The sequence below is a fragment of the Triticum aestivum genome, chromosome 5D (genome assembly GCF_018294505.1).
Source record: "Triticum aestivum cultivar Chinese Spring chromosome 5D, IWGSC CS RefSeq v2.1, whole genome shotgun sequence".
NCBI lineage: Eukaryota > Viridiplantae > Streptophyta > Magnoliopsida > Poales > Poaceae > Triticum > Triticum aestivum.
The window spans coordinates 169,126,480-169,138,199 of record NC_057808.1 but is presented as its reverse complement, the minus strand read 5'-3'; positions in this window follow the sequence as shown (position 1 = coordinate 169,138,199).

Below are 11,720 nucleotides of genomic sequence, written 5' to 3'. Positions count from 1 at the left end.
TTCAGATTTCAGATGGACTACCACATACGGATGTGTATGTAGACATATTTTAGAGTGTAGATTCACTCATTTTGCTCCATATGTAGTCACTTGTTGAAATCTCTAAAAAGATAAATATTTAGGAACGGAGGGAGTAGAAAACAGAGTTGGTGATGATGGTGTGCATGCCATCCTGCAATATAGGCCATCGGATTTATATCTAACGGATAGAAAGGAAACTATGGCAATTTTGCAAAAATATACCCACACCCCTCTCCACGTTCGCAAATACGGCCTTCCCTCGTGTTGGGGAACGTAGCAGAAATTCAAAATTTTCTACGCATCACCAAGATCAATCTATGGAGTAATCTAGCAACAAGGGGAAGGGGAGTGCATCTACATACCATTGTAGATCGCGATGCGGAAGCGTTGCAAGAACGCGGATGAAGGAGTCGTACTTTTAGCGATTCAGATCGCGGTTGATTCCGATCTAAGCGCCGAACCACGGCGCCTCCGCGTTCAACACACGTGCAGCCCGGTGACGTCTCCCACGCCTTGATCCAGCAAGGAGAGAGGGAGAGGTTGGGGAAGACTCCATCCAGCAGAAGCACGACGGCGTGGTGGTGGTGGAGGAGCGTGGCAATCCTGCAGGGCTTCGCCAAGCACCGCGGGAGAGGAGAAGGGAGAGGGGAAGGGCTGCGCCAAGAGAGAGGTGTTCTCACGTGTCTGGCAGCCCCAAATACCTCCAGTATATATAGGGGAAGGGGAGGGGCTGCGCCCCCATCTAGGGTTCCCTCCCCAGGGGTGGCGGCAGCGCCCAAACCCATCTAGGGTGCGGCCAAGGGGAGGAGAAGGGGGCGCCACTAGGGTGGGCCTTAAGGCCCATCTGGACCTAGGGTTTGCCCCCTCCCACTCTCCCATGCGCCTTGGGCCATGGTGGGGGGCGCACCAGCCCACCTGGGGCTGGTCCCCTCCCACACTTGGCCCACACAGCCTTCTGGGGCTGGTGGCCCCACTTGGTGGACCCCCGGGACCCTCCCGGTGGTCCCGGTACATTACCGATAACACCCGAAACTTTTTCGGTGACCAAAACAGGACTTCCCATATATAAATCTTTACCTCCGGACCATTCCGGAACTCCTCGTGACGTCCAGGATCTCATCCGGGACTCCGAACAACATTCCGTAACCACATACATACTTTCCCTATAACCCTAGCATCATCGAACCTTAAGTGTGTAGACCCTACGGGTTCGGGAACCATGCAGACATGACCGAGACGTTCTCCGGTCAATAACTAACAACGGGATCTAGATACCCATGTTGGCTCCCACATGTTCCACGATGATCTCATCGGATGAACCACGATGTCGGGGATTCAATCAATCCCGTATACAATTCCCTTTGTCTATCGGTATGTTACTTGCCCGAGATTCGATCGTCGGTATCCCGATACCTTGTTCAATCTCGTTACCGGCAAGTCTCTTTACCCGTTCCGTAACTCACATCATCCCGTGATCAACTCCTTGGTCACATTGTGCACATTATGATGATGTCTTACCGAGTGGTCCCAGAGATACCTCTCCGTTTACACGGAGTGACAAATCCCAGTCTCGATTCGTGCCAACCCAACAGACACTTTCGGAGATACCTGTAGTGCACCTTTATAGCCACCCAGTTACGTTGTGACGTTTGGTACACCCAAAGCATTCCTACGGTATCCGGGAGTTGCACAATCTCATGGTCTAAGGAAATGATACTTGACATTAGAAAAGCTCTTAGCAAACGAACTACACGATCTTGTGCTAGGCTTAGGATTGGGTCTTGTCCATCACATCATTCTCCCAATGATGTGATCCCGTTATCAACGACATCCAATGTCCATGGTCAGGAAACCGTAACCATCTATTGATCAACGAGCTAGTCAACTAGAGGCTTACTAGGGACATGGTGTTGTCTATGTATCCACACATGTATCTGAGTTTCCTATCAATACAATTCTAGCATGGATAATAAACGATTATCATGAACAAGGAAATATATAATAATAACCAATTTATTATTGCCTCTAGGGCATATTTCCAACAGTCTCCCACTTGCACTAGAGTCAATAATCTAGTTCACATCGCCATGTGATTAACACTCACAGGTCACATCACCATGTGACCAGCATCCAAAGAGTTCACTAGAGTCAACAATCTAGTTCACATCACTATTTGATTAACACTCAATGAGTTCTGGTTTGATCATGTTATGCTTGTGAGAGAGGTTATTAGTCAACGGGTCTGAACCTTTCAGATCCGTGTGCTTTATGAATATCTATGTCATCTTGTGGATGCTACCACGAGCTATTTGGAGCCATTTCAAATAACTGCTCTACTATACGAATCCGGTTTACTACTCAGAGTCATCCGGATTAGTGTCAAAGTTTGCATCGACGTAACCCTTTACGACGAACTTTTTTTCACCTCCATAATCGAGAAAATTCCTTAGTCCACTAGATACTAAGGATAAGTTCGACTGCTGTCATGTGATCCATTCCCAGATCACTATTGTACCCCTTGACCAACTCATGGCAAGGCACACTTCATGTGCGGTACACAGCATAGCATACTGTAGAGCCTACGTCCAAAGCATAGGGGACAACCTTCGTCCTTTCTCTCGCTTCTGCTATGGTCAGGTCTTGAGTCTTACTCAATACTCACACCTTGTAACACAGCCAAGAACTCCTTCTTTGCTGATCTATTTTGAACTCTTTCAAAAACATGTCAAGGTGTGCGTTCTTTGAAAGTATCATCAGGCGTCTTGATCTATCCCCATAGATCTTGATGCCCAATATGTAAGCAGCTTTATCCAGGTCTTCCTTTGAAAAACTCCTTTCAAACAACCCTTTATGCTTTCCAGAAATTTTACATCATTTCGGATCAACAATATGTCATTCACATATACTTATCAGAAATGTTGTAGCGCTCCCACTCACTTTATTGTAAATACAAGTTTCTAACAAACTTTGTATAAACCCAAAAACTTTGATCACTCCATCAAAGCGTATATTCTGACTCCGAATGCTTGCTCTAGTCCATGGAAGGATTGCTGGAGCTAGCATACCTTTTAGCATCCTTAGGATCGACAAAACCTTTCTGATTGTATCACATACAACCTTTCCTTACGAAAACTGGTAAGGAAACTTGTTTTGACATCCATCTGCCAGATTTCATAAATGCAGCTAATGCTAACATGATTCCGACGGACTTAAGCATCGCTACGGATGAGAAAATCTCATCATAGTCAACTCCTTGAACTTGTGGAAATACTCTTTGCCACAAGTCGAGCTTCACAGACGGTAACATTACCGTCCATGTCCGTCTACTTCTTAAAGATCCATTTATATCGGATTTCATGGCTTCTAACCATTTGTCGGAATATGGGCCCACCATCGCTTCTCCATAGCTCGTAGGTTCAGTATTGTCCAACAACATGATATCTCAGACAGGATCACGTACGACTCTGAAGTAGCACGCATCCTCGTCGTCCTACGAGGTTTGGTGGTGACTTGATCCGAAGTTTCATGATCACTATCATAAGCTTCCACTTCAATTGGTATAGGTGCCACAGGAACAACTTCCTGTGCCCTGCTACACACTAGTTGAAGTGACGGTTCAATAACCTTATCAAGTCTCCACCATCCTCCCACTCAATTCTTACGAGAGAAACTTTTCCTCGAGAAAGGACCCGTTTCTAGAAACAATCACTTTTGCTTCCAGATCTGAAATAGGAGGTATACCCAACCGTTTTGGGTATTCTATGAAGATGCATTTATCCGCTTTGGGTTCGAGCTTATCAGCCTGAAACTTTTTCACATAAGCATCGTGGCCCCAAACTTTTAAGTAACGACAACTTAGGTTTCTCTAAACGGTGTCGTCTCAACGGAATTGCGTGGTGCCCCTTTTAAAGTGAATGCGGTTATCTCTAATGCCTAACCCATAAACGATAGTGGTAATTCGATAAGAGATATCACGGTATGCACCATATCCAATAGGGTGTAGTTATGATATTCGGACACACCATCACACTATGGTGTTCCAGGCGGTATTAATTGCGAAACACTTTCCACAATGTCTTAATTGTGTGCCAAACTCGTAACTCAGATACTCATCTCTATGATCATATCACAGACATTTTATCCTCTTGTCACGACGATCTTCAACTTCACTCTGAAATTACTTGAACCTTTCAATAATTCAGACTTGTGTTTTATCAAGTAAATACACTCAGCATCTACTCAAATCATCTGTGAAGTAAGAACATAACGATATCCACTGCATGCCTCAGCACTCATTGGACTGCATACATCAAAATGTATTACTTCCAATAAGTTGCTCTCTTGTTCCATCTTATGAAAACGAGGCCTTTCAGTCATCTTGCCCATGTGGTATGATTTGCATGTCTCAAGTGATTCAAAATCAAGTGAGTCCAAACGATCCATCTACATGGAGCTTCTTCATGCGTTCTATACCAATATGACTCAAGTGGCAGTGCCACAAGTATGTGGTACTATCATTACTATCTTATATCTTTTGGCATGAACATGTGTATCACTACAATCGAGATTCATTTTAGGTGCAAGACCATTGAAGGTATTATTCAAATAAACAGAGTAACCATTATTCTCCTTAAATGAATAACCGTATTGCGATAAACATAATCCAATCATGTTTGTGCTCAACGCAAACACCAAATCTCGATGGTAGAGGGAGCATGCGATGCTTGATCACATCAACCTTGGAAACACTTCCAACACATATCGTCATCTCACCTTTAGCTAGTCTCCGTTTATTCCGCAGCTTTTATTTCGATTTGCTAACACTTAGCAACCGAACCGGTATCTAATACCCTGGTGCTGCTAGGAGTACTAGTAAAGTACACATTCATATAATGTATATCCAATATACTTCTGTCGACCTTGCCTGCCTTCTCATCTACCAAGTATCTAGGGTAGTACTGCTTCAGTGACCGTTCCTCTCATTACAGAAGCACTTAGTCTCGGGTTTGGGTTCAACCTTGGGATTCTTCACTAGAGCAGCAAATGACTTGCTGTTTCATGAAGTATCCCTTTTGCCCTTGCCCTTCTTAAACCAGTGGTTTTACTAACCATCAACAATTGATGCTCCTTCTTGATTTCTACTTTCGCGGTGTCAAACATCGCGAATAGCTCAAGGATCATCATAACTATCCCTGATATGTTATAGTTCATCACGAAGCTCTACTAGCTTGGTGGCAGTGACTATGGAGAACCATCACTATCTCATCTGGGAGATTAACTCCCACTCGATTCAAGTGATTGTAGTACTCAGACAATCTGAGCACATGCTCAACGATTGAGATTTTCTCCCTTAGTTTGCAGGCTTAAGAAATTTGTCAGAGGTCTCATACCTCTTGACGTGGGCACTAGTCTGAAATCCCAATTTCAGTCTTCGGAACATCTCATATGTTCTGCGATGTTTCAAAACCGTCTTTGGTGCCACAATTCTAAACCGTTAGCATTATGCACTGAACTATCACGTAGTCATCAAAACGTGTATGTCAGATGTTTCGCAACATCTACAGACGACGCTGAGGTTCAGCACACCGAGCGGTGCATTAAGGACATAAGCCTTCTGTGCAGCAATGAGGACAATCCTCAGTTTACGGACCCAGTCCGCATAATTGCTACTACCAACTTTCAACTAAATTTTCTCTAGGAACATATCTTAAACAGTAGAACTAAAGCGCAAGCTATGACATAATTTGCAAAGACCTTTTTGACTATGTTCATGATAATGAAGTTCATCTGATTATGAACTCCCACTCAGATAGACATCCCTCTAGTCATCTAAGTGATACATGATCCGAGTCAAACTAGGCCGTGTCCGATCATCACGTGAGACGGACTAGTCATCATCGGTGAACATCTCCATGTTGATCGCATCTACTATACGACTCATGTTTGACCTTTCGGTCTCTTGTGTTCCGAGGCCATGTCTGTACATGCTAGGCTCGTCAAGTCAACCTAAGTGTTTCGCATGTGTTCCGAGGCCATGTCTGTACATGCTAGGCTCGTCAACACCCGTTGTATTCGAACGTTAGAATCTATCACACCCGATCATCACGTGGTGCTTCGAAACAACGAACTTTCGCAACGGTGCACAGTTAGGGGGAACACGTCTCTTGAAATTTTAGTGAGGGATCATCTTACTTACTACCGTCGTTCTAAGCAAATAAGATGCATAACATGATAAACATCACATGCAATCAAATAGTGACATGATATGGCCAATATCATTTTGCTCCTTTGATCTCCATCTTCGGGGCACCATGATCATCTTTGTCACCGGCATGACACCATGATCTCCATCATTGTGTCTTCATGAAGTTGTCACGCCAACGATTACTTCTACTTCTACGGCTAACGCGCTTAGCAATAAAGTAAAGTAATTTACATGGTGTTATTCAATGACACGCAGGTCATACAAAAATAAAGACAACTCCTATGGCTCCTGCCGGTTGTCATACTCATCGACATGCAAGTCGTGATTCCTATTACAAGAATATGATCAATCTCATACATCACATATATCATTCATCACATCTTCTGGCCATGTCACATCACATAGCACATGCTGCAAAAACAAGTTAGACGTCCTCTAATTGTTGTTGCAAGTTTTACGTGGCTTGTATAGGTTTCTAGCAAGAACGTTTCTTACCTACGTAAAACCACAACGTGATATGCCAATTTCTATTTACCCTTCATAAGGACCCTTTTCATCGAATCCGTTCCGACTAAAGTGGGAGAGACAGACACCCGCTAGCCACCTTATGCAACTAGTGCATGTCAGTCGGTGGAACCTGTCTCACGTAAGCGTACGTGTAAGGTCGGTCCGGGCCGCTTCATCCCACACTGCCGCTGAAACAAGATAAGACTAGTAGCGGCAAGAAGAATTGGCAACATCGACACCCACAACTACTTTGTGTTCCACTCGTGCATAGAAACTACGCATAGACCTAGCTCATGATGCCACTGTTGGGGAACGAAGCAGAAATTCAAAATTTTCTACGCATCACCAAGATCAATCTATGGAGTAATCTAGCAACGAGGGGAAGGGGAGTGCATCTACATACCATTGTAGATCGCGATGCGGAAGCGTTGCAAGAACGCGGATGAAGGAGTCGTACTCGTAGCTTTTCCGATCGCGGTTGATTCCGATCTAAGCGCCGAACCACGGCGCCTCCGCGTTCAACACACGTGCAGCCCGGTGACGTCTCCCACGCCTTGATCCAGCAAGGAGAGAGGGAGAGGTTGGGGAAGACTCCGTCCAGCAGCAGCACGACGGCGTGGTGGTGGTGGAGGAGCATGGCAATCCTGCAGGGCTTCGCCAAGCACCGCGGGAGAGGAGAAGGGAGAGGGGAAGGGCTGCGCCAAGAGAGAGGTGTTCTCACGTGTCTGGCAGCCCCAAATACCTCCAGTATATATAGGGGAAGGGGAGGGGCTGCGCCCCCATCTAGGGTTCCCTCCCCAGGGGTGGCGGCAGCCCCCAAACCCATCTAGGGTGCGGCCAAGGGGAGGAGAGGGGGGCGCCACTAGGGTGGGCCTTAAGGCCCATCTGGACCTAGGGTTTGCCCCCTCCCACTCTCCCATGCGCCTTGGGCCTTGGTGGGGGGGCGCACCAGCCCACCTGGGGCTGGTCCCCTCCCACACTTGGCCCACGCAGCCTTCTGGGGCTGGTGGCCCCACTTGGTGGACCCCCGGGACCCTCCCGGTGGTCCCGGTACATTACCGATAACACCTGAAACTTTTCCGGTGACCAAAACAGGACTTCCCATATATAAATCTTTACCTCCGGACCATTCCGGAACTCCTCGTGACGTCCGGGAACTCATCCGGGACTCCGAACAACATTCGGTAACCACATACATACTTTCCCTATAACCCTAGCGTCATCGAACCTTAAGTGTGTAGACCCTACGGGTTCGGGAACCATGCAGACATGACCGAGACGTTCTCCGGTCAATAACTAACAGTGGGATATGGATACCCGTGTTGGCTCCCACATGTTCCACGATGATCTCATCGGATGAACCACGATGTCGGGGATTCAATCAATCCCGTATACAATTCCCTTTGTCTATCGGTATGTTACTTGCCCGAGATTCGATCGTTGGTATCCCGATACCTTGTTCAATCTCGTTACCGGCAAGTCTCTTTACTCGTTCCGTAACTCACATCATCCCATGATCAACTCCTTGGTCACATTGTGCACATTATGATGATGTCCTACCGAGTGGGCCCAGAGATACCTCTCCGTTTACACGGAGTGACAAATCCCAGTCTCGATTCGTGCCAACCCAACAGACACTTTCGGAGATACCTGTAGTGCACCTTTATAGCCACCCAGTTACGTTGTGACGTTTGGTACATCCAAAGCATTCCTACGGTATCCGGGAGTTGCACAATCTCATGGTCTAAGGAAATGATACTTGACATTAGAAAAGCTCTTAGCAAACGAACTACACGATCTTGTGCTAGGCTTAGGATTGGGTCTTGTCCATCACATCATTCTCCTAATGATGTGATCCCGTTATCAACGACATCCAATGTCCATGGTCAGGAAACCGTAACCATCCATTGATCAACGAGCTAGTCAACTAGAGGCTTACTAGGGACATGGTGTTGTCTATGTATCCACACATGTATCTGAGTTTCCTATCAATACAATTCTAGCATGGATAATAAACGATTATCATGAACAAGGAAATATAATAATAACCAATTTATTATTGCCTCTAGGGCATATTTCCAACACCTCGTTCATCCTTTTCTCTCTCAAGATAAACTACTCATACAAATGCATCTTGATGTTCCGTGCAACGCACGGGCATCTAGCTAGTTTCTTTTAAAATAGTTACTGCGATAATTGGGTTGAAGTGATATATTTTATGTCTGCCCCGAATGATTTCAGATTCACTAGTAGTAACAAAGAAAAGGTTGCCTTGTTAATTAACAGAAAACAGGGTGAAAACTATCACATGAGGCCGATAAAAACGAGGCACACTGGGTTCAGCGTCATCGTCACTACAGCTGTGCACGCGCGAGAAGTCTACATATCGAGGGGGCTACTGAGCGAGGCACAGAGACACAATGTTCGAGAGAGAAACCAATTGACAGATTACGATCAGATCGAGTTGTCACCCTTCTACTGTCATTGTTGGGGTAGGGAGGGGAGGGAGAGAAAGACGTATCGAGAGTGTGCGCGGTAGGCACAGAGGCACAACTAGTGAGTGTGTGTGTATGTGTGTGTGTGTGTGTGTGTTTGAAAGAGGAGTAGATAGATTACTATCAAGATCGAGGTGCCGCCCTACTCCTTCGGTGTTGGGTAGTGTGTGTGCGTGTGTGTGTGTTTGATAGAGAAGCCAGTCGATAGATTAGTATCAAGATCGAGGTGTCACCCTACTCCTTCGGTGTTGGGAAGTGTGTGTGTGGTTGTGTGGGTGTGGGTGTGTGTGTCGGGGGGGGCAGTGACACTTACATGTCCCTACTCTTATAAAAAACAGAGTTGGTGGTGATGGTGTTCCTGCCATCCTGCAATATAGGCCATCCGATTTATATCTGACGGATAGGAAGGAAACTGTGGCAATTTTGTAAAAAGATACCCACACCCCTCTCCGCATTTGCAAATAAGGCATTCCCTCGTTCATCCTTTTCTCCCACAAGATAAACTACTCATACAAATGCATCTTGATGTTCCGTGCAACGCATGGGCATCTTGCTAGTAGGGAGAAGGAGTTTGTGTGACACATATCTAGCTATATTAAGGGATAAGTAGATAGCATTTGTGCGAGGCATACTTAAAGCGTCACGAAGATAAACAAAACGGTGTGCATGCAAGTGCCGGAAAAATGAAGCGAGAAACAATGTGTGTGTGTGTGCACGCGCGCGTGTGTGTGAGAGAGAGAGGGAGGGAGAGAGAGAAAGAAATCTCAAAACAAAAGGTGCTCTGCTGGAATCCCATTGTATGTATTCATATGGTTCCGGAACTCGAGTTAACCTTAGGCATATGTGTGAGAGACATTATTATACTTTGAGACATTAGTGGATGTGGGTGGGCGGAATTAAAGGGGTGGGCGTGTTCGACAGAGAGAGCGGGTGTGTTTCTGTGTGAGAAACTTGTAGGATGGGGTAGAAAGACGAATTCTAACCTTGACGGAGGGAGAGAAATACATGAAGTGCGCGTATGTGATTCCGATGCCCACAGGGAAATGAGATATGTATGCGTGTGAGAGAGATTGCACAATTCATTCACGTATCACTATCTAGCGATCGTGGACGTGCATCGCTTGAACATAAATCAATATCTACTTCATATCGCGGCCAAAGGTACAATATCGATTCAACGCTATAAAGATTGGACACTCACATATCACATTTTTTTCTATTTAAATAAACCTTTTCAGTTGTGCATGCCAAAGTTACAGTGATGTTTCTTCAAACAACCAATGTAGCTATCATGTACCTGCACCATTGTTACTCTTGCATTCAAAATCATTAGTCTTGGATGATTTAAGGTTCTATTATGAAGTAATATATGTAATATTCATATATGAATTCAACGGGTATGCAATTTATGAAATGGAGTCTATGTAATCATATGAGGTAACACTTTTAAGTAGCGGACTACGATATCCATTTCTTTTTGTGCGCCTCTACACTAACACGTCAATGCATTATGTTTAAAGTAAATAACCAATTGCACTAAATTATCTATTTACACGAGAAATACATAGGTTGAGCATTTGATCCCTTTTTTGTGAACACGCCACTACACCCGTACGATTGGCCGCGCCCGTGTGAACGTCCAAGTTATCGGCGCATCATCCCGAGTTATTGTCTTTTTTTCTGGGGTGGACTTCACACTAGTTATTAACTGCTGACGCGTGCCCCGTGTACACAGTCTCGCATGACCTTCCCGCTAACACGGTCCAAAATTAGTTGAAACTAGATACGAACGATCCCGCGGGCGGCAAAATCTCCCACCTCCTTCTAAAATTTCCGCCACCTTAGTCTTTAGCATGCGAAATTCCCCTTTTGTCCTTGGTGCACGGAGACCAACAGTTACAATACCGCCCTCATCTACATAATAGGTCGGGGCTGCTGTGGTAACTTCCGGTTCCCCCCACTACACGGCACCCCCATTTCCTCTCCCCCTCCCGCAAAAACGACTAACTCCACAGCACCAGAGCATCTCACATCACGCCGTCCGTACTTCATTGGCCTTTCTCCCCTCCCCTCTCGAAACCCTAGACTGCTCATCCACCGGCGTACCAGAGCCCATTCACTGCCAGCGGTGTCCACCTTGCCGGATCTGCTTCTGCGGCCGCATCTACCCCTCCCACCTCCCCTAGAAACAAGTAGACTGCTCATCCACCACTGTACCACAACCCATTCAGTGTCGGCCTTGTCCACGGCGCCGGATCTGCTTCGTCGGTACTCTCGTCAACCGAGCGCATCTGCAGCGGCTCATTCGTACTCCCCACCGGAGACGCTTCGTCCACCCCCCCCCCCCCCCGAGCCGCCCCACCGACGCCCCCGTCGACGACCTTTGATCCTCTTCGCCGACACCTTCCTCAACCCTACCAGAGCCGCTTCGCCGACACCATCGTCAACCCCACCGGAGTAGCTTCGCCTATACCATTCTCAACCCTACCGGG